The sequence below is a fragment of the Pipra filicauda genome, unplaced genomic scaffold, assembly GCF_003945595.2.
Source record: "Pipra filicauda isolate LSUMZ 115617 unplaced genomic scaffold, ASM394559v2 scaffold97_size2427393_pilon, whole genome shotgun sequence".
Classification (NCBI taxonomy): Eukaryota; Metazoa; Chordata; class Aves; order Passeriformes; family Pipridae; genus Pipra; species Pipra filicauda.
Window position 1 is genome coordinate 2,106,995 of NW_024105175.1, and position 26,199 is coordinate 2,133,193.

Genomic DNA, 26,199 nt, shown 5'->3' on the forward strand with positions numbered 1-26,199 from the left:
GTTAATTAGGGAATTATGCAAGTTTTTACTACAGTTATCCAACAGGTTAATATTTTCCTCAATTAGGATTACATGGGGGGAAAGGGATTAAAGAGTTTAGACATGGTCTGATATGATCATCTCAAGGTCCTTTCTTATTTTTCTGCAGGAGCCAGGCTAATCCATAAGTTTGAACTTTAACAGGTCTTGTGAGGAGGGTCCAATCCTTCAGGTCACGGGATTCTTGTCAGCCCCGGTTTTCCACGGTTTATGTCTCAAGCCGATAAAGCTCCTTTCTGCTGACAGCTGGATTTGGGCCCCTTCACATATCTGCCAAAAATTATATTAACATTTTGACAATATGCCCTAAATTGGAAAATATTTTAATGAAAAGTTAAGTGAAGATCTAATAATTTCTCTTATGAGGTTTTAATATAGAAATAGAAGAACGGAAAGATAACTTTTCCTGATTTTTTTTTTTTTACATTTTTTTCTTTTATTGTTTCCAGTTCCCAATCTTTATGAAGATTCGAGTGTACAATTAATCACCAAAAGAACTAGTAAAATTATGGAAAGCTCTGGAAGTCTGCTACAAAATACTATGTCTGCTGAAATTTTCTGCTGAGTTTTGCAACTGATCATATAATTTAATAGGCAAAAAATGAACCCTGGCTGTAATACCGAGAAACCAATTCTGTCTCAGAAAAATTCTATGTGAAATAAAGTAAAGAATGCTGGGGACTGGGAACATATTCCAAGACATCATATATACTCATCTTGATGTTGGCTTCTGCCAGAGAAAGATACACAACTGGAAGGACCTTTAGATAAACCAGAAGGCTAGTTTCCTGTTCTTTTTTTTTTTTCCCCAGAGAATAATTGTTCATCAAAATCCATTCTCTGTTTTATTTATGAATCCGTATGCAGTGCTAAATTATAATCTATCTCTTGCCTAGTCTTACTTACTCAGAAGCTGTCATGGTTTAATGCCACCTGTAATTAAACCCCACCGCAGCCTCTGGCTCCCCCCCCTGGTGGGCTGGAGAAGAGAACTGGAAGGAGAAGTGAGAAAACTCATAGATTGAGACAAACAACTCTAATAGAAAAAGCAAAAATTGTGTACACAAGAAAGGCAAACAATGAATGCATTCTCCACTTTCCCTTTAACACCACACAGGCAGGTGTTCAGCCATCCCCAGGAAAGCAGGGCTCCATCACACATAACAGTTATTTGGGAAGACAAATGCTATCCCCTCCCTTCCTCCATCTTTCCCCAGCTTTGCAGAGTCATTGCTGACCATGATGCCATATGATCTGGGATATCTCTTTGGTCAGTTAAGGTCAGCTGTCCTAGCTGTGTCTTCTCCCAACTTCTTGCCCTGCCTCAGCCTCCTTGTTGGTACAGTGGGGTGAGAAGCAGAAAATTCCTTGACTCTGTGTAAGCATTGCTCAGCAACAGCGAAAACACCCCTGTGTTATCAACACTGGTTTTGGCACAAATCCAAAGCACAGCTCCATAGAAGCCACTATGAAGAAAATTTTACTGGTCATAGAAACACAGAGGAAGATACTTTCCAGCTCACTGTCTATAGGTAAACATCAGTGTACCTAAGCCCTACAGGCCACCTTACGGAAATTTCACTAACATAGTCAAGAAGGTCCAGAGAATTACACAGTCAAGCTCATACATATAAGTTCCAACCCTATAGATGCCTGGTTGTTTATTATATGTTATGTTGTGTATTTATTGTGTATGTGTTATATACACTTAAATTTAACCATCTGAACATGTACCTGAACCCCACTCCCTGGGTAATTCAGGCACTGAAACACTGTTGCCCAGTTTAAGTCTATTTCTTGCAAGCTGAGCTCGGCTTATTGTTGCCAGTACAGAAGTAGTCTTTGAAGCATCTGGAATGTGTTGTCAGGTGCCAGGGTCCTAAATGCCACTATGCTAAGCTAAGGTCAGTCTGAGTTTTCACACTTAAATGCAGATCTGAAAGCTAGAAAGAGAAATAGCCACTTCTTGTGGCTACCTGGCAGGTAGTCTTGGTTTTTATTGATCCATAATAAAATGAAAGTAAGAAGATGGCATATGTTGACCTTCTAATGCGAGCTTACTCGGGATAGCAGAAGGGGTATAGTGACAAAAGCAATATCAGTAACGTGAGGAAAACTCTTCTCATATTCTTCCAGCCAGAAATACATTCAGAGATGTACTGAACCTTGCACTGCTGCAGTGTTGATAACATTGCTGCTCAATGTTAGCAAACTATGTTAATTTTTACCTCTCAGATGTACTCCTCATGAAGTGTGGAAAGTTCACAGCTAAACTTACTGTATTATATAGTAAACAGTAAAACATGAAATCTTCCTTAAGTTGTCTCCTTTCCACCTTCAAAGAAAGTTTTCTATGACCAAAAAATGTGTTGAATTTTTCCAGGTCTCATTTCCAGCTTAATACAGAATATTACCTGTACCTTTAAACTATGTCTTGCCTTGACAATAACCTTCTAACTTTCTACACCTACAGCCACAGCAGTACTCCTTTTATATGAATATGCCTTTTATATGAGATGTTTTAGGCTCATATATCTGATTACAATACTTTAAAGAGTACATTAGACTGTACTCAGGGAAAATTCTCATTGAAGAAAACTACTTCCAACTCCAAATGTAGAAATAAAAATTAATAACAACTCCATCACTGATATGATTGTAATAACCGAATTAGAAAAGCAGGAAAAGTGTTAAGATTAGGTTTTCTAGTGGTGGCGCTAGTTATTCTTAAGCATTCCTGTGTATTTTGTTAACAAGAAATTCGAAACTCACAATTTCAGATTGAGACCAATTTTAGTTCCATCAGAGAATAATGAAGACTTTAGGGCTATATTGATTATAATTTAACTAATCATTAGTTGTTTTATATATAAAACCAAAATATTTTGTTCACTTGCAACACATGGTCTTAGGCTTTACTAGGATCGTAATATTTATAAAATAACAATAAATTAAAATAATAATAACCTTCTCCACAGAGACATACCTGGATAAAAATGCAAAATCACTAATTTATAATAAGTTGAAAATTTGTATTTATTATATATTGAGATTTATCCTACTTACTGAAACCAGAGTTTTATGAATTATGATAATTTGTGGTCCATAGATCCTGATACAATATTTACAGATTTTTGATTCATAAAAAAGAAAAACAAATACTAGTAAGTCCAAAGAGGAAAATGGTATGTGTTTTTAAGGTATTAAAAGCATGTGTGAATATTTTACAGAACTGGAGGTGGCCTCTGAATTTGTAGTATCTTTTGAAGTACAAATTTCTCAAAATCATCGTGTATCTCTAATGTACAATTGTGCAGCTGCAGTAATTAAGTAATTTGTCCTTCTAAATGAATAAAAATAATATAAAATACATTGTAAAGACTTTGAACCAGGTCCTGATATAAATGGATTCAATTAGCTTTAATTAAACTTTCCCACCACAGAGAGAGAATTACCATGTTCCACTTGAATTCTTATGCTGAACCAGATGCAAAAGCTGAGATTACATGGACTCAAGTATAATAAATTTGAGTAAAAACAGGAAAAAGCCAAACCAAAACAAAAATCACCAAAGCAAAGTAGTGTTTTCTCCTTGAAGTGTAGAAAGTATGTAGTGATGAGGTTATTAAGAGTACAGACCACTTTGGTTCAATCTACAGACATTTACAGTAAATAAAAAATGAAAATTGAAATGTGGGGAAACTAAGTGCATGGAAAATATTACTTAAACAAATTGTAGATGTGGTGGGGTTTCTTTACCGTATCTTATTTTGAGAGAAAACTAAATGAAGGTATATTTACAACAACACTAACCTTCATGTTTTAGGTTTTCTTTTCACTGACTTTTTTATATCATAATACATTCTTCCCAATCTACTTCTCTGTACAACACTTACCAGCATCCATTTCCTTTTCTAATTTCTTTTTAAGAGCTTAACCTTCTGTAATTACCATTTCAACAAAGACTTTTGAACTGCCAGTAATTAAAGTCAGGACACCAAACTCCTGTCTTGAACACCTTTTCAGATTAGACAGTGTTAAATATGTACTTGAAATACAGTTAGTATATGTTATTCTTTTTCCTGTTCCTCGTCCCTCATATTTAATGAAAACATACTCTCATAGCTATCATAACCCTTCTTCCTAGCCATTATTTATGCTGCAAAATCAGAACTTTAAATATAGTATTTATAAAGGTTTGTTAGTATATGAACATTTTCAATGTCAGAAATAGATTGTAAGCTTAATGTCACATACAGCATAAACCTGTAAATAAGAAAGAGGTTGAAATAAATGAATAATTTTGGTGAAACTGAGAGATCTTTTTCTTTGTCACCCCTGTAATTTCTCCCTGTACTGAGAAATGTGATAAGAAGCAACAATGTGTGTAGTCATGAAAATTCACATTCACAAAGTCATTAAAAAATCTTTAGTCAGTAAATTTAGGTCTAAACAACTTTCTCTCCCTTAATCATTGATAATTACATGTTGTTATATTTAAAAAAACCCACAAAACAACTTTCAGTTCATCTTCTTCTGCACATCCTTAAAACTCTATCAGTAAAAACCTGTTTCCTAAACTGTTTTCCTGCCTCAGAAAGGATCTTTCTAGCATAACTGGCAAACAATACAATGAAATGTAATTAAAATATGGAAGTCAATGACTCTTGGAGAGTTTCTGTTTATCAGTATTAAACCACTGCTAATCCAAATGTTCTCAGTGTGTGTTAGTCAGATAAGAATTTCACATAATTAATGCTTTTAGGATTAACAGAGGAGGCCTAGAGGTATGTTACGCACATACATACAAATATATTCAACCTTCCTAAGCAAGCAAACAGAAGTCAGTCTGAATCTATAAAAAAGGAGAGGAAAAAAAGGCAGTAAAATGACTATAATTAAAGCAATCTAAACAGCTTTTTATTTTTTATTTTTAACACTTCAAGATAACTTTACCAGTTTAAAACCCAAGGTTTTTACTCCTTTTGTCATGGGACTTTCCCATTACTTCTGCTATATAAAAAGTTCTTTGTACATCTAACATTGTTCATTTTAATGGTTAAAACTTATATCCATTTTTCACATTCACCCTCAGTTCTTGATAGCTGCAGAAATAGGAAGAGTTCAAGCTAAGTCAGTAATAATAAGATCCAACTATATTCAAATCATTATACTGACATAAATTGCTATATTTTTCTTCGTTAACTATGATAAAATATTGATGTCTTTTCAGAACAACAGATAGGAGTTTTGTATGTTACCTGAAACATGTTCGGCATGACTCACTAACAAGTACTTTTAGTGTTATAATTTTCCTAGTTACCTTCACACTTTTGAAAATCAAGAGAATGGATTAAAAATAAGGACTTGAATGATTTTATTGTGAGGGTTTTTTTGTTTGGTTGCTTTTTTGTAGGAAAAGAGTTGACCTTTAACTTTCTGAGCCCTCAAGAGATATTTGTTGGGATATTCCAAACTTTCTCTGCAGTGAAGAGATCAATAAAACCACTTTTTCCAGTTTGTTCTGTTTTGACTGAGAAAACTGAAGTTATAATTTTATATCTTTTAATATAATATTATTAAATATATATTTAAATCTTAAATATAGATTTTTAAATGATATGTGATCTTTTGATAATATATATTTGTATATATGTCTTTCAGTTGGATTAATTTGTGTAATGTTCTCTTCTTTGGAAATAATTCTCCCATAACGACTTTTATTACAGTATCAATAGCTTTGAAGGTTAATTTTGTACCTATTTAATGGTTAAATTTAGAATTTGTTTTAGATTATATATTTGTTAATGAGAAGGCATATATTCATAAATTATTTAAGTAAGGCAATAGAATGCTGCCTGTAAGCAACTATTTATTCCCAACATTTATTTGAAACCATCTTGTTAAAGCAAGTATATTTCGTATATTCTAATACAGTCTGCTTTATTTTCTCATGAAGAACAAAATTTTCAATCTCATTTTCTGTAAAGCTTTGGGGTGCTGATAACAGATGCATTTAATTATTTATATTTCACATTTCTGCAATTCAAGAAGCTTCACTTTTGGAATTGCCTTTGTTACAGATAGTACAGTCTTTGACATGAACATTAGTGCTTGAGTTGCAGTCAGAGGTTTTTAATAATGTTCTTTTAGCAGCAGTGGTGCAAAGGCTGCCTGCTGTTGCTATAGGGGCAGCTGTGGCACTGAAGTACCAGAGACAGTTCATTGCTGTCAGCAGTTTTAACACCTTCCCTCGCACCACACAGCAAATGCCTCATTTGTTGTGACATCGTGACATCTGGCTATGCCAGAGCAGTCATGTTCCCACACACCTTCCCTCTTGGGCAGATGTCAAGGCAAGGGCACTTACGTTGGCTTATACTTTTCATAAGGATGTGTCCATGTTGACCATGGCCCTTATCAGAGTGCTGATTTTGTTCCAAGTCCAAGGACGAGGACATGGTCCTAGAACTTTTCCTGTATGTCTCTAGTGTCTTTATTACATTCGTGGTTGCTGCCAGATATTTCTCTGAGTCCTTGGTTGAGTTGTATCTCAGGCTTGCTTTGTTATGATGGATTATGATGCCACTCTCCTTGTCTGATTTCTACATGGAAAGAGGCATCTATTTTTTTTTTATGATTTTTGTGCAGTCTCTTTTTCCTTCCTTTCAGCCTTCTTCCTTCTGCTCTTTCTCTCTCCTATTTGTCCCATCTCTTCTCTAAGAAACTTTAACCTTGAACATTTTAATGTCCAAACTGTTAGAATTATCCAACTGGAAAATAGAGAAACTGTGTAAGATATCATTATTTATCTCCTTTTAAATTATAATTAATGGAATATCTTGTTTTAATAGAATACTCTCAATGAATTTTCATGCTTCTACTTAGACCCCTTGGAAATCACCAAAATTCAAATTTCTTTTTTTTTTTTTTTTATTTTATTTTTTATTTTTTATTTTGTTTGTTTTGTTTAGTTATCTTCAGTGGAGTTACTTTATAGTCTTTGAAGAGGAGTGTAAGAATCTGTTTGTACATCAGCAATGTAAGCATCAAAGAGATCTGAAATTAAATCTGTTTTGTGTCAACATTCAGTCCTGCTCAGTGTAATGCTCATGTATGATTTTCTGTCACAGTTATATCTGCCACTGGTTCTACCATATCAAGTCTGAAATTAAATGGAGATGAAATAAGTGTTTATTGTGGCTTACCTTTAAGTAATTTCCCTAATACTGCATCGTCTATTGATTTAAACCTGTATCAACTGGCTTATACGTATGCTTAATGTTCAGACTAAAAATGGCTTTCTTTGAAAATTGGAGATATCATGAAAGAGAAATATGATGAAAGATATTATTGATCTTGTTTTATTCTTCTCTGTATAATGTAGTAGATGGTTCAGAAGGTGCAACAGAGAGTAATGATCACCATCGTCCTATCGATACGTGGGTTGCTTATATATCATCTGATGATCCAGCTAAATCATCTTCTAATTAGTTTTCTCTTGTATAGTTGAAAGGAGCAGAACATCTTGTTCTTACTACTTAAATGGATTGATGATAAAAAAGTGAAAAATTCCAGGACAAGTTAAGGAATCAGTCTGCACGATTTATTAATCATGGCTCAGGGTACAGACTGTGTGTTCCTCAATCAAGTTGCCATTTCCATTTTCTAACTGACATGCTGTGCTGTCTGCAGCATTTGAGACTCTCTCATTTCATTTGCCTTTCTATCTCAATATTTAGTTGAAATCCTAAAAAAGGTAACACAGACCTTACAGTAAATGATTGTTAAATGAATGCTGCCTCTATTCAAATGCAAATCCACAGAAAAATAAGCAAGTCCCTACTGAGAATAACTAATTTCTGCACTGGAGGCCTGCCTTAAAAATTAAGTTATTTAAGAAGTGTTAGCAGTTCTCTGAAGGGGCTGATTCAAGAATGAAATGACAAAAGCACTAGAGACCTGCAAAAGGGAAAAAGATAAGCCATTTATTTTCTTCAAACAATCTTACTAGTTCGCAAACATGAGTAGTGAAAATAGAGAAAACATCCTACAGCTTGAAGAAAGATGAAAGTGGCCAAAGACAAGACCCAAAAAACTTGACATCTTGGTGGACAGGTTCCTAAACTAGGAAGAAAAGCGGATAGAGATTACAGGCCACAGTCAAGTGTGGAAATGGTGGACACACACGGAAAACCAAAGATCCATGGCAACAGGAAAAAAAAGAGACCTCAGAAACAGAGTGGAACAATGCCTTCGTAAAGGATATGTATGAAAATGTACACAGCCTGGGAAACAAGTGGAAGGAACCAGAATACCATGCTGTTGCACAATTGTAATGTGGTGGAATGGACTAAGACTTGGTGGAACTGGAATGGTGCATTGGACAAATAAAGGCTTTTGGGAATGACAGGCAGGGAAGGTGGTGAAGAGGGCTTTGTCTTCAGTGTGAAGGAGCAGCTTATCTGAAGGAAGATCCCATATGGGATGGGACAACAGGCTAGCTGATAGCTGGAACATCAGGATCAGAGAGGAAGGCAGGAGTGTAGCAGGAGTGTGTTACAGGATGCCCAGTCAAGGTCAGGAAGTGGACAGTGGCTGAGCATGAAAGTATGAAGTACAGGTAATGTTTTACTTTTACTATACCAGCAGAACACATCATTAGCAGTCAAAGCTTTGTTCACATATATAAATTAATTAAGGAAACCACAAGTAATTAATAAAAGCAAACCTTCCCATCTCCTGATTAAAGATATTTTCTGTATTAAATAAGGTCATCATTCTAGATGGCTTGGAATCCACGCCTGTTTCTTTATTTATAGAACCAACAGTTCTATATATCTCTGGGGTGGTGTCATCACTGTATTGATCAGTTCCATCTTCCATGAAATTAATTAATATGCTTATGATAAGCATGTTAATTAAGATTTTTCTTAAAGCCTATGCTGCCAGAATCTATTACATATCAGAATATTTTCTTCCAAAACTTGAGGAAATAACTAAAAAGGATAGCCAAGAGTGCATTAAAGATTGATTTTTCTTCCAAGTAGTATTTAGATTAAAAACTTCCTTCAAGAACAATGTTGTCTCTAGTAAAAGCAAAATTTCTGTATTTAATCACATTAGTGATTATTTATTGGGAAGTTACTAGACAGAAGATCACAATCTCATTAATTTTATAAGTAATGGCAATAGCTTATCCACGCTTCAAAAGGATAAGAAAAAATTAGAAAGGGATAAAAATAGCTTAAGGATTTCTACTCTGTCCTTGTTAAATGCTAACACTACAGGACCATTTAATATAATTGTAAGATTAAGATGGAGAAAACAAGTAGACACCAAATCATAAGTTTATAAATAATGAAAGAGAATGGTTGCTGATGACTCTTCAGCACAACAGTCATGGAACTGCAGTACCATAATTCAAAAAGAAAGAAATCCCCCACAGGTCACCTAATTCAATACATGCTCAAAACAGATGTAATCAGGTCAGGCTGCCCATGGTTGTGTCCAGATGAGTCTTGAAAGCTTCCAAGAATGGAGATTTTGCAGCCTCTCTGAGCAACATCTTCTACTCTTTGACCACCTCATGGTAAAAAATAGACTCTTAATAGCTAATTTGAATTTCCCATATTCTAATTTGTGTCTATTTTTTCTCATCTTATCACTATGATCTTCCAAGAACAGTCTATTTCCATCTTCTCTGTATATTCCAATGAGGTAGGTGCAAACAGCACTAAGATGTCCTGTAAGCTTCAACTTGGATGAATTAACGCAGCTCTGTTAGGCCTTTCCTCATATGTCTTGTTCTCCAGCTTCTGACTATCTTGCCAATCTTGTACGAGGAAGCCCAGAACTGGATACAGAACTCCAGGCATGGCCTCACCAGTGGTAGTAGAAATATCACTTTCCTTGATCTGTTGGCAAGGCTCTTCCTAATGCTGCCAAGGAAACCATTGGCCTTACTTGTACAAGGGAATGTTACTGATTCATCTTCAACTTGTTGTCCACCAGGATCCCTAGGTTCTTCTCTGCAATGCTTCTTTCCAACTAAGCAGCTGCCAGCATATATTAACCCATGAGGTTATTTCTTACCAGAAGCAGAACTTTGCATTAAGTTGAACTTCGTGAGTTTTATGTTTGTCCTTTTCTTCAGCCTATCCAGCTCTCTGAATAATAGCCCTACGTTGTACAATACCGAGTTCTCCCACTGCCAACTTGATGTACGCAAACTTGCTAAGAGTCTACTCTGTCCCGTTATCCAGTTTGTTAGTGAAGACATCAGGCAGTACTAATTACACTAGTAACTAGTTCCCTGAGGAACTCCACTAGTTACTAGTCTTACTAGTCACTGATGTCATTAGTTACTGGCATAAAGCTGGACCGATCACAAGTCTTTGAGCACTTTTTGATCCACTTACCTTCCACCAATTCGATCCTAAAACTATGGGAGATTGTGTCAAAGGCCTTGATAAAGTCAAAGTGTATAAAATACACTATCCTGTATTGATCCACAGCCTCAGTCACTTCACCATAGAAAACAATGAGTTTAATCAAGAATTTTCCCTTGGTAAACCCATGTTGTTAGCTCCAAATCATTCTCTTGTCCTTCATGTATCTAGAAATGGCTTCTGAAAGGATATTGTCCATAAATCTGTGTGAATGTTCAAGTCTGTAGTTCTCTGTAGGAACTTCTTTCTTGAAGATGAGCAAGACATCTACTATTTTTGAATCATCTGAAACCTCTGATTGCCATGACCTGCCAAAACTCATGGACAGCAACCTTACAATGACATCAGTCAACTCTTTTAACACCCTTGGGTGCATGGCCATCTGAATCTGTGTACTTATGCATGTTCAGGCAAGTTAAGTGAACCCTACCTCTTTTTTCCAGTACTGTAGATACTACTTTACTCCCACAGACTGCTTAAAAGTACAGGGAACCGGAAAGCCAAAGGGAAAGCTCTATCAATGAAAACTGAAGCAAAAAATCAGTCTTTTCCTTACTGCTTGTCACTAGGTTGTCTGCCCTGTCAAATAATTGGTTCTAAAAAAAAAAAAAGCAGTGTCTTAGTCTTAAAATATGAAAGTAGATACATCCAAACTAGATATGAAGTGTACATTTTTTACAGCTGTAGATACATGAAGCAGCTTCCACTGAACATTCATAAACCTAGACCCTAAATGGCGACTTAGGTCAGTCTGAGAGAGAAACTTCATACAGGAAATAAACTAGTGTAATTCCACAGTTTGTGCTAGACTTATAAAACCAAATGTCACTCCTACTAGTCTGTTTTGGATTTAAAACCTATAAATCTATCTCAATATATGTACCTTAACCCTTATGCACCATTGGGGAAAACTGCAAGAGAAATGTAGGGAACAGAAGAAAGGTCTTTATGTAACCTTTGTCGACCTCACCAAGGCTTTTGATACTGTGAGCAGAAGAGGTCTGTGGTAGATTTTGTAACATTTAGGTTGTCTCCCCAAGTTCCTTAAAATGATCATCTCACTCCACGAGGATCAGCACAGTCAAGTCAGATATGGCAACACACTTTCTGAACACTTTCTAATAAAGAATGGCATGAAACAAGGTTGTGTTCTCACTCCTACCCTATTCAGTCTTTTTCAGCATGATGCTCCAAAGGGCCATGGTAGACCTCGAGGATCCGGACGGTATCTACATTCGATACCGTACTGATGGAAGCCTATTCAACCTAAGGCGACTGAAGGCCCACACCAAGACCTTAAACCATCTTGTCCGGGAGCTGCTTTATGCTGATGATGCCACCCTTGTTGCCCATACAGAAGCAGTCCTGCAGCGTTTAACATCCCTCTTTGCAGACGCTGCTGAGCTCTTTGGGCTGGAAGTCAGTCTAAAGAAGACAGATGTTCTCCATCAACCTGTACCTCAGGAAGTCCCCCATCATCCCCACATCACCATTGGCCAATCAGAACTCAAATCCGTCCAACAGTTTAATTACCTCGGTAGCCTCATCTCCTCAGATGGTAAGATTGACGGGGAGATAGACAACAGATTAGCAAAGGCATACAGCGCTTTCGGAAAGCTTCATAAAAGAGTTTGGCGAAATAAACACCTGAATAAAAGTACAAAGACCAATGTTTACAGAGCCATAGTGCTGTCTACTCTCTTATACGGATCTGAATCATGGGTCATCTACCACCACCACCTGCGTCTCCTAGAATGCTTCCATCAACACTGCCTCCGTTCAATCCTAAACATCCACTGGTCAGATTATGTGACCAATACATCTGTTCTTGAACAAGCAGCTGTCACAAGTATAGAGGTCATGTTGATGAGAACACAGCTGTGATGGGTAGGGTACGTCTCCAGGATGAAGGACCACCGCCTCCCTAAGATCCTGCTTTATGGTGAACTTGCCACTGGCTTCTGCACGAGAGGAGCCCCGAAGAAAAGATCCAAGGACTCCCTGAAACAAAATCTCAGCCTTGGCCATATTGACCACCATAACTGGTCTACTCTGGCCTCCAATTGGGAGGCCTGGAGACACACCATCTATAACGCTGCTGATGCTTTTGAGAAAGCACGCAGGATCACTCTTGAGGAGAAAAGGCAACGCAGACAGAATCGTGCCTTACAGAATATACCATCTAAGGAGTCTTTCTGCTGTGCCTTCTGCAACCGGACATGCCTGCCTCGTATTGGCCTTTTCAGCCACCAACGCACTTTCAACAAACGTGGGTAGAGCCCTTCCCAAATCTTCGTTCGTGAAACCCAGCCATGATGACCACTGGGGAAGGAAAGGAGGTAAGAAGAGATATGTTGGCAGAAAACTAGTGAGAAAACAATACTATCGTCCAAGAATTTTGGTTGTCCTTAGTTTTGGGAATGTTTTATTCAGTGGCAGGAAAACATACATTCACATACTAGAGAGAGGGGGTGTGATAATGCAGAAAGAGTTCCAGTGCAACTTATTCAGGTATCTAATTTTTGCTTAACTCTTAGACACCCAGGACCCATCATAAGCAAATTTAACTCATCTTGGTGGACCTATGAGATATCAAGGATTGTAAGAAACATCAATATCACAGGCTGAGGTCAGAGTGCCATGCAAAATCTTTGATATGTTGCCAGCTGGATCAAGTCCTCAGTGCAGTAAGGTAGATGCTTTTGAAGATCTAATGTGAAAACTAGATCTTAAATTGTAAAATTGTGCCACTTCAAAGGTACCTGTATTAATGTGTACATCATACATATTAGTAACTTTTTCATTTCCTTTAAAGATATTAATGCATTAAAATTTAAGTGCAAATTGATTGGTTTTAGGTAAAATAATTCAACCTTTTCCTGCCTATTACAGTATCCTGGTTAGCAAAGATTAATTCAAACACTTTAGTGCAGTGGGAGGTTGCTCTAGTCTTGATTCAACCATCTGAAAGTAGATGTTTAGTCTAAACTAATTGTGGAAATAAGATTTTGATCAGTGGTGACATCTTTAAAAGGCAACATGGTTTGGGTAGTAGAAGTCAATTCTAGGATTAAATTAATCACACTGTATATGTCACTTTCTCTCTACATTATATAGAGAATGAACTAAGATTACTAGTTTGAACTAGTCAACTAATTTTTGGTTGGCAAGTATTAGGTACATTCTTATCATGCGGAAAGCTTGCTGTATTTATTTACTTATTTATTTATCGTGTAAGAGAGAACTCATTACAGAAATTGGTCTCTCAAAGAATTTGGAAAAGAACTTAAGAGAAGACACTGTCAAATATAAGGAAACCTGAGGTATTTGAGGGCGGTTTAATTTTTTTTTTTCCAAAATAAACCTAATAATTACACTAAATATGTAAATTTTAAAATAATTGTAAATTTTTTGGTAAATGAGGAAAAATATGAAATATATTTATAGACAGATTTACAAAATAATTGTTAAATGTCTTATGTTCACAGACACTAATTTTGCATGTAGATAAGGTACGCTGTGAATTTTGTAACCAAATCAAAAGTACAAAGCACGATGATGAGAAAAATCAGCAAATAAACCTGAACGAAAAGTCTTTGCTTTTGCAGCAGTTGTTGTTTCTTTCGGTTACAATTCTTCCAAACATTTATATTTTTTTTTTTTTTCTGGGTTAATTGGGAAATCTAAGTTATTACTGTTTATAAAGCTTGAAATAAATTACTTTTTTTTACAGTTCTTCCTGAATCATACTACCAATGAGTGCAATGCTATGATGGCTTGTTTTGTTTATGTTTTTTCTTGTCAATTTACAGTCTTATTTTCAAGAAAAATATATATGAGCATTGTACCTCATGAAAGTGTTTAACAGGTTCAAATATCTGTGATGTCTTGGAATCTCATTTTCACCATTTTCCTGTTTACTCAGTCTATAAAGTACAGGTGTGCTATAACCCTCCCTTCAGCAGATATTGAAATAATGCTTTCCTACTACCAATATTTTGAAATCACATTCTCAGGATTAAAGTTCATATTACAGTAAAATATCATATTTTTGACATGGAAATCTCAGACATCTAGTAGCAGATGACTTAGTCTACAAATACCTCATGTATTACAGTCTTTTTCATGAGAGGAGCATTGCAAAATCATTGCAAAATTTTGTGGCAAGGTCTTTCATCTCTGCTATACATCTTTTTGGACAGATTATCTCAGCTTAATTCAATAGAAGGACATCTTGCCATTTTGAACTATCATTTTGAAGCTTATCCAACTTCTGAAGCTGCTTGTCTATTTCTGTCCAACATCAGGTAATAGCTTCTCCCTTTTTTTCTGTATATTAACTTTTCAAAAAAAGTCCAGAGTCGAGTGTTCGGCCGTTCTGTTATAATGGCATGCTATTCCTGTTTGCATAACAGAATTATTCCATATTTTAGCATAAACTCTTAGTTCTTTCTTCCCAATTACTGTTGTAGTTTTCTTGTTATAAAACCCTTACTAGCTTCCTTTGCCAGAAATAATGAACACTTCAAGTTTATATATGATAATTTGGCTCTGAAAAATTATTCAGATTCAGTGAAGCCTAAAGTTCTTCTCTGACTTGATCAAGGAACTATATAAAGTAAACATATTCTCCTAGCAACATAGAAAGAAATACAGGTTTTAGAGGGCAAAAGTCTTTTTTTTAACTGAGCTAATTTTCTGTTCCCACTAGTATCACAAGATTTGGAAAAAATGGAAGATGAGTGAAAGAAAGATTAGGAGAGGCTTACACAACCATAAATCTCACACCTAAACTACTAGGCAGGCATGAAGGTAAGATCAATTCCGTCTTGTATTAGGAGTAGTGTTCATGTCCAGGTTGTACACACTTTAATTTAGGTATCTGAATGTAATAGTCAACATCTTAAATTAGGATTGAATCTTCCAGTAGACATGGCTAGGGAGCTGCCTAAAAAGAAGCACTTTCAACCATTTGAGATACCTTAATGAAAGGCAGATGTGATGGTGGCAAGCGCAATATGATCAATGGCAAACTTTTGTCCTTTGAGTTGTCATCAATAATCTCAGCATCCACATGAGAATGGCAGACATTACACAGAACATATGCGAGACAGTTCTTTCTGGCATTGTAGATAAAAAAAATTTTTTTCAGATTGCCACAGAATATCTCAGAAGAGTGCCTTGCTAGACTATTTAATTGAGTTTTGATGTCTATTTTTGAACTTTCCTCTGGGTTCCTTTCATAAGCAGGAAAAAACTTCTGTATTTAGGATATGCTTCTCACCCTAAAGTAGATACCTAAAATAAGTCAGGTGAATCACTTCAATCAGTGTTCAATCAGCGTCTACTTCCTGCCCCGAGGCTTCAGGGACTAACACAGGATGCAACTGTATATACCCATATGCTTCTAAAGTGAATCTGCTACAGCCGCAAATTTCTTTATTTTTATATGGTTTGCAGATGGTAGCATACTCAGCATTTTATCAGCAAACAGGACATACTGTTTAAAATTATTTTCTTCATGTTTAAAGATGATGACTGACAAAAGACCTTCAGGAACAACCCATAATATAATTTAGTTATTAAGTAAACAGCTTAGCATAGAAGTGGTCTAAATTTTGATGAGTTTTCTAGAAATCAGAAAAATATAATTTTTTTAAAAACCCAATAGATAAAGCATGCATTCTGGAATCACGCCTACTTTCTATCATCTCTATATAGATATAAAAATACATATATATAATGGGGAGGATTTATAGAGAACCCTTCTAAACTGAGTAAGACACACAAACAAGCCAAAGCATGCATGCAGCTTAGCTAAATCAGAGTGAGGGCCTGAGCTTAAATGTACGTGCAAGAGAAAGGAACTGGGAAGGCAGGGGGGTAGGAAGCTTTTTCTGACCTTTTCTTTGAAGCAGTCTAAACCAATATTAGGTACCTTTGGTATGCCAAGGTGCTGACACTGAGCACACAGAGATAAACTTTTAGACAGGAGACAGCATGACTCAAGTCCTGACAAAAGAAGAGCTGAACTAGCACAGGTGAAAGTGGTTACTGGAAAAGAATAATGAGGGCTGGATAATGAGTCTGTGATTTTAATAAAATATGATCATAACATTTTTTAGAAAGATAATATCAGGGATTGATAATTTTACTCATTATTTCAATGATACTTTCACAAGAGCTAAATCAGTGTCCAGTGGAGGAAAAAAGAGAGAAAAGCTTGAAACAGTTCTTTTGAGTCTCTTTTTTTGTTTGCTTAGGATTAAGTCACTTTCTACTGAAAGATAGATCGAGGATATAATTTTTTCCTTTCATTTTCTCCTTTTGATTCATTGGTATACATACTTCATGCATCTTGTCTAAAACAAAATTTTAGTTATTTTGGGGCAGAAAACCTCACTGTGATTCCACAAAATTAGTTTAATTGGTCTCTCATTATAGCAGGTGTTTCTATAATTTATGTGAAATAATAGAAAGAGGTGTAATATCAAAGAGTCTCTACAGGTGGAAACTGTAGATGTTTCAAGATTAACTCTTCTATATTTACCTGATGTAAAATGTAAATTTTTTTTTTTTTTTTTTTTGTTCTGCAACCTAAAACTTTTCAGTGTGAAATATGGTCAGTTTCCCTACACTGCCAAGCAGTAGTGTATCAGAGTTTGACACTTTTTCTCCAAATGGTGAACTTGATGAGTTTGACAGTTTCTAACACAGATGAACATTTTGAGTTTTGAGTCCTACTGAACACTATGAAACATTTCACCTTATTGTCACCTTTCCATATAAACACCAGTAAAAAATGTCAGTATGAGAGAGATGACAAAGAATAACACACAAAAAGAAGGCAAGGAAAATACAAAACTAGCATTTCTTTTGTCATGTCCTTATAGCAACCTCTTTCGCCTGTATATCGGGTATTTCTATTTCTCTGCTGTGTTTGTCTCCACAAAGCTTTTCCCTTCCCATTATCTTTGTCTAATCCCAGTCTTTTTTCTTTCTATATTTCCCAGCATTTGCAGTCACTAATGGCTGATCAGAAGACCGAACTAAAAATAAAAAAAAGTTAGATATTTAAATCAGAAAGAGCTATTTTAAGCTTTCTGCTACTTGGTCTGTTGTCCTCTTTGGCATGCTTTACTAATCTGTGCATTAGTAAAGATGAAGAAAACATACCAGGACTGTATGTGTAACCATGTGACTGTGGGCACATAAATATGGGCAATGATTATCTTTAAAGAGTTGGGAAGAAAATTACATTTTGAATCATATGCCAGGCATTTTTCTCAGGAAAAACATCCAAGGAAATGAAGAAGAATTAATCATATTAAAGTGCATTTATGTTTATGTTCCTGAAAGTATGCAAATATTCCACTAAGGAGGAATTAATTGGAAATTAAATTGGGAATTTTATTTCCCTTTGGGTGGGAATTTTAGTGAATTACTCATTTTGCAGGTTATCTTTTTATTGGTAGTAGAGGATTCAGACACACTGAAAACTAACTGTTTTAGAGTTTAGTTGAAACAAATGGAAGTTTTGTATGAGGGCCAGACTTTTTATTATGGGACATAAAACATTTTTCATGGTCAAAAAACCCACTCCTAATATTAAAAGAAAAAAAAAAAGAGTACAAATGACAAAGCATAGTTTTAACTTGTCTAATAAGCTGGATTCTTCTCTGGTTGTGTAGAGCTATCCCTGCAACCAAGGATGAAAAGCTATATGTTAATTTAATGCCTTCAATGTCTGTAGGCAGTAATGACAGTTGCAAGGTGTCTCATTGCAGAATGATACAGGAATAGGTTTTATTTTATGTGGCTTTAGATACCTATAATCTAAAATTCTGAGCTATTATCCCAAAAACCCTTTGCCTGTGGACAAAACAGGCTATTGGAGCCTAATTGAGGTTTCTAAGCATCTAGCAACATGTGGACCCCTTCTCCTGGTGTCATGTGGTCATGCTTACCAAAAGTAAGCATGTGGACCTGATTTAACCACTCATGTATATCCATCTCCTGTTTTGTGAGGTATCCAGTAGCATTTCACATGGTCTGTAGTTGACACTTCAAAAAAGCTTGTGTGCTCCTGTTCCTCTGTGACACCACTGCTGGTCTGAAAAGGATATCTCAGATCATCCAGAATGTCTCAAACAGTAGTAGATGTCTGTGTGCTGTGTGCTATGTACAGGCAACTGAATCAACATCAGAAAGAGATAAATTACAGTCTACAAGTATCTTCTTTCCTAAACTAAAAAGCATATTTAGAATCACTAGTATTGATTAGAAAAAAGTTCTATTCTTTACCACTTCATTGTTCTTTTAACTTCCTGGATGCTCTAACTTCCTATGTCTTCCTGATCTTTTACTAACTAACCCATACTCTACCTCTTCCTCATCTCATCAAATCTGTTCTTCAAATCTTTCCATCCTGTCAACTGATCATTGCTTCAGTTTTATTAATCTCAGCATTGAGTTCAACAGTTACCCTTTCAACACTGGGAAGCCCTCTCTCCTGCTCATTATAAAATGGCATTACTGGGAGCCCTTTTTACCATTTATTATTTTTTCTCATATCATCCTTCAAAACTTTGCCGTACTTCCTAATCTTCCGGTGTAAATGATGGGTTTTGTAGGGGGCGTGTTTTTGGGACGCTGGAAGGAGCATTCTGGGAGATGAAGTCCCGATTGTACTCTTGCACACATGGGCACAGGGGAATCCCATGGTAATTGGTTAAGAGAATCACGTGTTGTTTTAAAGTGGATATAAAATATGCTGTTTGCTTTCAATAAGGGGATTTGGTTGTTTGAACCCCCAACCAACCGGGTCATGTGGGTTTATTTATTTATTATAATAATAAAGCCACAGGGTTTCTTCTCATCTGCAGAGTTCTAGACACTGCTTCTCCAGTTATTTCAGTACCTCCCCAATTTTCAGGGATGCTTACCCTCTTGCCCTGAGTGAAAACTCCTGTGCTGCTCTCTCTACCTCTATCCACTTGCCTTCTGTTCATATCTCAGTTCCTTTAAAGCAGTCTTTGAGAATTTCCTGCAAACAGCTCTGAGAAACTGTAAGGTGCAACACAGGGCATTATTTTATTTGGTCTGCTATATAACATCTAATTGTAAGGGATTTCATAACTTGATCTTGCTGACACACAGATTCAGAGTCAATGGCAAATGAGGGTATTTACTACTTAGCTGAAGAAAAAAGAATTTATAACTTGGTCTAAAATAGTTATTGCCTCACAAATTAGCTTTTATGATAACGACAAATTTAGTGTGCTTTATACATTTGTTGGTGAATTTAAAGACAGAATAGTAAAAGCAGTATGTGGTATGCTTAAAAAAAAAGGAAAAAATAAAATATAAGGAAAAAGCTATTTAATGCTTTTATTCATCTTTTTAAAGCATTATGGAAGGCAGTGGTTAGAGTGGGTCATACATCAATATATTAAAATGCTGCTTTTAAATCCTAGCAGCTGACTAAAATATTTCAGGAGTAATTCATCTGAAACCAGCCTTGCAGCTTGATGTATTAAACTTTTGATATGAAATGTTTTCCACCTACTGCATCATAATGTATTTTTAAAACACGATGATTTAGATCAGTAACTGAATGTGGATTAAATTTAAAGTTTCTTAGGAAAAGCAAGGCAGTTAATATTTTTGTAGTTTAGCTGTCATTTTTTATCATGTTTTATCTTCATTTTTCACTTAAAAGCAGCTGCTTTTACAATAGATTCACAGCATATATTACACACTCTTTCTAATACAGTCTGTTACCATAGTTAGACTGCAGCTGTGCAACTAGATCCTGTTGTTACAAATCAAGAGTTACTCCTAATACTAAAGAATATTTAATTTACTTCAATTTCCATTGTACAGAAAGAGGCATCTATATTCATAGAATCATATAATCGACTGGGTTGGGAGGGACCTCCGAGATCATCAAGTCCAACCCTTGGTCCACTACCACCGTGGTTACTAGACCATGGCACTAAGTGCCACATCCAGTCTCATCTTAAAAACCTCCAGGGACAGAGAATCCACCACTTCCCTGGGCAGCCCACTCCAGTGCCTGATTACCCTCTCTGTAAAGAATTTCTTCCTAACATCTAACCTAAATCTCCCCTGGCAGAACTTAAGACCATGCCCTCTTGTCTTACTGATAGTTGCCTGGGAGAAGAGACCAACCCCCACCTGGCTACAGCCTCCTTTCAGGTAGTTGTAGAGAGTCATGAGGTCTCCTCTGAGCCTCCTCTTCTCCAGGCTGAACAACCCCAGCTCCCTCAGCCTCTCCTCATAGGACTTGTGCTCGAGTCCCTTCACTGGCCTTGTTGCTCTTCTCTGGGCCTACTCCAGCACCTCAATATCCTTCCTGAACTGAGGGGCCCAGAACTAGACACAGTACTCCAGGTGTGGCCTCACCAGCACTGAGCACATGGGAAGAATCACTTCCCTGGACCTGCTGGCCACACTGTTCCTGATCCAGGCCAGGATGCCATTGGCTTCTTGGCCATCTGGGCACACTGCTGGCTCATGTTCAACTTCTGGTCAATCCAAACTCCCAGGTCCCTTTCTGCCTGGGATTTTTTTACCACGAGTTAAAGAATGATTAATCAAGTGACAAATCTCGCAGCTAACTTTGCTGCCTCCTCCAGGAGAAATACCATCCTCCAAAACAAATTAAAACAACTGAATAAATAATTAAAAAAAAAATCCCCATTTTTCTCATCTAAAACTAACAAAAATTAGCAGCCACTGTTGTATAGTCTGAAATTGGTTAGAGTACTCTCCCTTTTTCCTCCATTTTTTCTTTTTTTTTTTCTTTCCTAGCCATCTAACTTGTAATGAGGTTTTCATCTCACAAATCCTTAAAAACAATAACAGGTTTAGGCAAGTAAAATCAAAACCAGTATTTAAGGAAAACTTTAAGTACGTGTTCCTTGAACAGATATTCTTCTAGAAAACATCCGCATATTGCACCCTTCAATATCTTATCTTCTTTCCTACTCTCTCCTGTATTGATGAACTCTAAGTTCTGAATTGGTCTGAAATAGTAGCGCTAGCAGAATTATAATTTAAATGAAAAGCACACGAGCCACAGTAAGAAATCTGCATCTAAAGGATATTTTTTCTAAACAAAGATGGAAACAAGGCCATAGAATGACCTGGGAGCAAGAATGGTGACAATACTAACTCTGCTTTCAGCTCATGTTTGTGAGTGATGTTCAGGGAAGATGTTTTCAATGACAGAATCAGTTTTTTGTCTTTGCTTCCTGTATTTTCTCAATCACCACCAAAATAAAAACAACTCTGTTTTCACAAATTCAGAGAATTAGATTCTCTATTTTACTGTGACATCGTCGGTGATTCCTAAATTTAGCCAGGATGTCCTGTAGTTCCACTGATTTATTCTTAAAATCGAAAGAAGGGATTTAATCTTGTAATTAGTATATTCGCCTTTTTATCTCCTGTACTACAGTGTGCCTTAAACACTTCAACTTTTGCAATACTAAGGGGCTCCCCTTGGATACTTGGAGGCCTTCACTTTCACCCCTGCAATCTCCATTTCATTTGCAACTGTGTAACCTTTCGACTAAGTTGTTATATCAGTATTTCTTCTTTTTTTTCTGTTGTATTGCTGCCATGCAATTATTCTTTTTGCTGTTATTTTTATGTACTTGAAAAAGGTGGTATTATTATTATTGTGGGAAATGATTGTCACTGGGATGAGGATTCTTATCCCTGCCCTATTTTTATACTCCCTCTTTTTTTGTAGATTTTAATTTGTACTAGAGGACAATCAAGACTTGATGTATGACAAAGTAGATAATTGTCATCTAGATATGTGGTAAGCATACCAGTAATATATATATGCACAGAACTTGGCATCAAATCAAGGTGCAATTTCTGCACCTGATCAAAGCACTCTCCAGTCAGCACTAATAGCATAATAATGAGGGAAAACCGACAGGGACTTGGAGCAAGTTCCTGTAGAAACTACACAACTACCATCAGAAAAGTATAGTGAGGAAATCACCTGCTGCACTAGAGAGGACCTCCAGAGGACTACACTCCTATGGGAGACCCCTGCCACTTCAATTCCTTGGTGCCTACTGGGGAGATCTTTCTCTTTCCTTTTCATTTTGCCTTTCCCTTTCCTTTTCCCATTCCTTTTCCCTTACCTTTCCCCTTTCCCCTTTCCCCTTTCCCTTTCCCTTTCCCTTTCCCTTTCCCTTTCCCTTTCCCTTTCCCTTTCCCTTTCCCTTTCCATTTCCCTTTCCCTTTCCCTTTCCTCTCTTTCTTGCTTTGATTTTTTTTAATCCCCCAAATTGCTTTTACCATTAGGATTCAGAGTATGACATCAACTATACACCTTGAGAGTATTTTTATTTGTGCATGTATGTAGGCCTGGTGTCAGGAAAAGTTTCAAACAATAAGTTAGAAGTGGAAGACCTTTCAGGATAAAGTGTAGCTGTTCACTGAATAATAATGATTGTAAATATAATTGAGGCAAATGGGTTCCCACTTCTCTCCTGTACTTTAAGTTTTCATTTTAAATGGCATTTACATGTAATTAATAATGTAAGTACAGGAAACTTTAAATTCAGATAATCATAATGATTAGAACTATATTATCCTGCTGAATTCTATAAGGTAAGTTTGACAATAAAAGTCAGTGGCAAATATTCACATCATAGATACCAAAGAAAAACTTTATGAAAAAATATGTTTGAGAGACTATGGTATTAGTTTAAATCTGTGCTTCATTTGCTGGGGAACTTTTAATCAATATAAACACTAATTTATTCTTTTGGCAAAGTATGCTACAAAACTGTTAAATTTTCTCCAGTGCATTTCCTTCATGTACGTAAAATTCAGAAAGTGGGGAGAAAAACATTGAGAAAATCACTCCTAAGTTCATGGAACAATTGTTACTTTGCAGTACTTCAGACAGGCAGATGGATGAAAATGTTATATAGGTTTGACAATGAAATATACTTTCCACTCAAGCTGAAAATCATTAAGACCCATAAAGCATTTTCTGTAGTGCTTATTTGAGTTATGAGTTTTTCACCCTTTCATTCCAATTCAATAGTTGGTTAGTAAGAATTAGTCAAATGCTCCCTTCTGTTCCTTTTTCTTTTTCCTTTTTTTCCTTTTTTTCTTTTTCTTCCCCTTCCTTCCCTCCCCCCCCCCCCCCCGAGAAAATAATGCACTGCAATAGGGACCTACAAGGATCATTGAGTCAAGCTCTTAAATGAATGGCCCATATGGGAATCAAACCCACAACCTTGGCATTATTAGTACCATGCTATAACTAACTGAGCTAGTCTCAGGGTCTCAGTTGTATCATTACAAGGCATAATAAAAATATATACTTTTAAATGTTTGAAATCTATGTTTCCTCATCTTCCTTTTTTTTCTGAATATTCATTACAAAAATTAGTTTCCATGCTACCTAACTTTTCGTATTAAAAAAACAAAACCAAAACCAAACACAAACAAACAACCAAAAATATTCACTTTAGTTGCTTAGCAATAGGTGATTAGTTCAACTGAAGGTGCTGAGGATGTTTGAGACCTTTAAGTAAGACTGGAAGATAGAACACAGGACCCATAACTACAGAGGATCAGCTCCCATTTCAGTCAGCAGCTGAATGCCAGGTAAGATTCCTCTAAAAGCTTCAACTAGCACAGGAGTTAGGATTACACGATTGTAACCTGGATTCATGCATTTCACTTATAAATTGCAAATACATTTAAGTATCTAAATATATGTATCTACTTGGTAACTAGCCATTTCATCTCCTATTACAGTCAGTGGAGGTCTAGTAAATAATTCCTGTAATACCTAGGGGCAATGACTTTCCTTCTTAAATATTCATATGGTATCAATAACTTCCTCTAGGCAAGACAGTTCATGGGAAGGAGATATCAAGTTGTAAGCTGAGTGATCATTCCACTGAGATCCTGGAACAGTTGTAGAGGCAACTTACCATTGCTTACAATCTACTGTTTTGCTTTTCCCACCTTTAAACTGCTTTTAGTTCCAATTACCAGGAAACAAATTGGATTTTTTTCAGAATAAATATTGTTATAATTTTGATATTCTCAGTATTTTAAGTAAATATAATTTACCTATTAACTTGGTCATGTTCTTACTTCTCTGCACCAATTACAAGAATTTTTTGGATGAAGTTTGTGAATTTTGATTATTTGCTTCTAAACTACAAGTCAGAATATGTGTTATCATCATCAGTTTCAGTACTGAGAGGAGCCCTCTGCTTCTGTGTTTCCACATCCACCTCTTAAGTAGAGTTTCGCATTCCCATTTGTTCCATGGACACCTCAAGGCATTGTACTTTTTATACTGTTTTGTACCAAATATTTTTTTAACATTCTAGCTGAAACAAAACAGTGTACCAAGTTAAATTTCATATAAAACATGGAAAAAGCATACAGTTCGATTTCTTTTTTATAACATGACAACTTGGCAAAGAACCTGCTTAATTTTCTGCTGTATAAAAGTTACCATTCCCTAAACTTGAAGTCAGGTTATTAACTTCCAGTTGATCAAATATTTCTATTTAAAGTTTTATGCATCCTTAGCTAGCAACACTATTTTACTGTGAGAACTAGAATTTAAACAGCTTAAGTGATTTGGATAGGTTATATAGGAAGTCTAGGACAGACCAGGAAAAGATACACATGCCATGATGATCGGTCATACCTATAAAACCATTTTTGATGGATGACGCATGGCAGTTTAGCACACAAAATCAGAGAGAGTCTCCTCCAACCGTACATTTTCTTCACTAAAAAAAAAAAAAAAATCCAGGCTGCAGAAGCATTAATCATGCACCGTCTTTTTCATGTTCCCATCACTTTCACGTTAGATTTATGTGATGCTTTAACTGTATGAATCTGTAATCTCTGCTTTTCTGCTGATTTCAGCTTGTCAAATAAATGCTGACTTTCATACCAACTTTGAGACTAGAGAGAGAAAGGAAGTTTTAAAAGCATTTCACGTCTGTAGTTTATATTGTTTTTACGTGGAACATAGAAGGTACATGTGGCTCTACTTGATTTTTGCTTATCTTTGATTCCTAGAATATCAACTAGAAGGAAAAATCTTGAAGTACAATTCCTGTGACCATGACTCTGGTAAGTAAGTTGACATGAGATTGCAGTCATGACTGTGCTTTCCCTGATCCATCTGTTTTTCTCTCCAGACGTCACTGCTCTTAGGGCATAAAGGATCTTTTTTTTCCCTCGTCTCCCATCCCTTTCTATATGCCACAAATAAAAAAGAAGAAAGGTACTTCACCTAGGCAGTGTGAATGCTTTTGTTGTCTTTCCTAGTGTCTTCAGTCTAATGACTGGTCTGGAGCTGTGATGATTCTGGACTTTTCCAAGCATTACATTATTTCCACATGAATGCTACCATATAGAGTAATATAGAGGTATATATAAAGAGGGGCTATATATATTTGTCTGTGAATTTGATCAAGTATCAGTTACAAAACAATAACAGCAAAAATAGATGTTTAGTTTTACCTCTTTTATCATGCCTGATTGATATACCTCTGCCCAGCCTACGGCACTAAGGAAGTTAATGTGTCATTTACCTCACAGCACTGAATCTCTGCTAGGCCAACACATTGCAGTACTGCCACACAGGTGCTATTCTTGACATATTGGT